This window comes from Mandrillus leucophaeus, unplaced genomic scaffold (assembly GCF_000951045.1).
Source record: "Mandrillus leucophaeus isolate KB7577 unplaced genomic scaffold, Mleu.le_1.0 Scaffold614, whole genome shotgun sequence".
Classification (NCBI taxonomy): Eukaryota; Metazoa; Chordata; class Mammalia; order Primates; family Cercopithecidae; genus Mandrillus; species Mandrillus leucophaeus.
The window spans coordinates 966,754-969,224 of record NW_012106631.1 but is presented as its reverse complement, the minus strand read 5'-3'; the positions used below and the strand labels follow the sequence as shown (position 1 = coordinate 969,224).

General features: G+C 32.3%; 1 protein-coding gene across 2 annotated transcripts in view; it reads right to left on the bottom strand.

Moving 5' to 3' along the window:
• Nucleotides 1–244: 244 nt before the first annotated feature.
• The window catches only part of PPP1R1C (protein phosphatase 1, regulatory (inhibitor) subunit 1C), a 147,655-nt gene continuing 145,428 nt past the window's right edge, over nucleotides 245–2,471 (bottom strand). For both annotated transcript variants that reach the window (XR_001008230.1, XR_001008229.1), the window contains exons 6-7: nucleotides 544–1,529; nucleotides 245–465 (exon numbers count right to left, since the gene is read on the bottom strand). The gene's annotated coding sequence lies outside the window, so the exon portion shown is untranslated. The remainder of the gene's footprint in view (nucleotides 466–543; nucleotides 1,530–2,471) is intronic.

Genomic DNA, 2,471 nt, shown 5'->3' with positions numbered 1-2,471 from the left:
ATTCCTCAGCTTGAAGGGAACAGCAGGTAGAATGTTGTCTTTGGCTCCTCATTAAGTAGTATATTGTTCCTTTCAATGATCTAATATCTGCAGCATAATCCACAATTCCGCATGTAGGTCTGGGTGATTATGCTTTTTCATATTATTTTTATTATTTTGGCAATACGAAGTCTAGGAGTAGGAACTAAAAGTTAGTACTTAAATCCTGGGGCAAGTAGGGAGGATACTGATAATGAACAATTTGTGAAATTATTTTTATTTTTGTTTTGCAACTTATGAGAAATCAAGAAAGGGAAACAAATTAAAGATCGATGCCTTGTTCTTTCAGAAAAGATTATATCTAAGATTGTCATAAGCTCAGCAATTCTCTCATTTTACGTCATAAAGGTTATTTTTAAAATATAGATTTAGACATAGGAAACATTTTTAGATGAACCAAATGCTTTTTTTAAAGTTTCAAATTTACTTCTTTTATTTCTTTCTTTTACTTCTTTACTTTCTTTATTATTTATTTATTATTTACTTATTTACTTCTTTATTTACTTTCTTTTATTTCTTATAGGCCATCTCAGTTTGAAGTAGAACTCAGAGTTTTCTTCCCACCTTAGCCTCATTAGCAAAAGTATCTGCCTATGCTTTATGTCTGAATTGCAGGAAGTTTAGCTCTAAGTCAATATATAAGACAGTATAAGAAAGAATAAAAGTCTATGGCTTCTAAGGAGAATGGGCTTTTCTATCCTAAAATCTATCACAACTCAAACAGGTCAGAAGCTAGTTAGTGGAAGGGTTTGTTGGATTATTGGTTCATTTGGGGCCACTTATTTTCTTTGGACTCTAGTTTTCTTATCTATTACACAAATCCTACCTGCCATACATATTTAATGTGATTATTAACAGAGAAACATAGGTGAAGCCACTTAATTAATTATAAATAATTGAACAAATCTTTACTAGCAGGATGGCAATGACAATAAAATAGCCTTTTCATTTTTAGAAGTCTGCTGTTTCATTCAGTAGTTGGCAGGTAGTAGACTATCAATAAAATTTGTGGAACTAAATTAAATCAAGACCAATGGAATTTGAAAAAGAAACAAAGCAATAAGTAAACACAGTGGAATTTGAAAAAGAAACAACAAAAAATGTGTTTGAAAGACTTCCTGTTGTAAGAGAAGGCTCGGATTCCAGAATTAGAAAAACTAAAAATGAATCACTTAAAATTTACCTAAACTCAAGATTCCTTTTTTAGTAGTAGAGAGAAATAAACTAAAACCACAGGGAAGAACTTGGCAAATGGTGTAATATAAATTATTAGAAAAAAAGCGATTAAGTGAAGAAACAGCTTCCGAAAAACATGTCAATACTTATGTATAAAATATCTAAAGTGCTTCAGGAGGTAATCCAGTAGGAAGCAATGTGGCATCATGATGGAATTGGAGGTGATGTTTGTTTTGTGTTGGGATTTTTCCAAGCTCAAGTAGAAGCACAGCACTAACAAGTCAGCTTCTGGTTGTTATCAACTCATTTTGCACCTGGAGGAGAAAAAGAAAATACTTCAGAACACAGTGGAAACTTTCCAGAGGATTTAATACCATGTCATGTAAATCTCTGTAAAGGGAAAAATCTGGTATGCAGCACTTAGTAGCAACAAAGCTTGTGTGCTAGGATAGAGTCAATTATCCAGTTAGTGATTTGTAAGAAGAAAGTTTTCCTGGAAGAACTTCTAAATTTTAAAAACAAACAACAAGCAAAAAACTGATCGTCACTCTTTAGATCATTTTCTAAAGGGAAATTTTAAAAGACAGAAATCAACTGGTTACAATGCTCATTTTATTACATACATACATACATACATACATATGCATGTGTGTGTTCGTGCATTTCTAACTCAAGCAATTTTATTCTGTTGGCTGTACTACAAGCACACAGATATCTTTTCTCTTCTGAGCCCATATTCTCACAATACTGCTGCTTTCCAATCTCTTCTTTTCTCCTTTACGACTTGCCTGCAGTTCTTGAAAGAAAATTAGAAAGGAGATCTTAGAGTCAGAGGGGCCATGACAAGATTATCTGATCTTCTATTGTATAATTCTCCATGTTTTACTGAGCAGAAAACTCAGTTCTAGACTGGTTAAAGGACTTGCTCAATGTCACACAGTTTTGATAAAAAGGAGACACTACCTTTTGCAATATTACCTTGTTTTATTTCCTTCCAGAAATTTATCATTATCAGAAGTGATTTCATTACTTTATTAGTTTACATGCATTTGACTGTGTTCAAACATTAAAATATACACCCATGAGTTTAAGGACTCTGACTATCTTATTAATACCTAGAATCCCCAGCACTTAAACAATGTTTAGCATGTCATAGGTATTCATATATATTTATTGAATAATGAACCTGAATTTTGGTCTTGTGTTTGTAAACGATGCCTTTTAAAACTTTACCAAATAATCTTGTGAAAAACAGC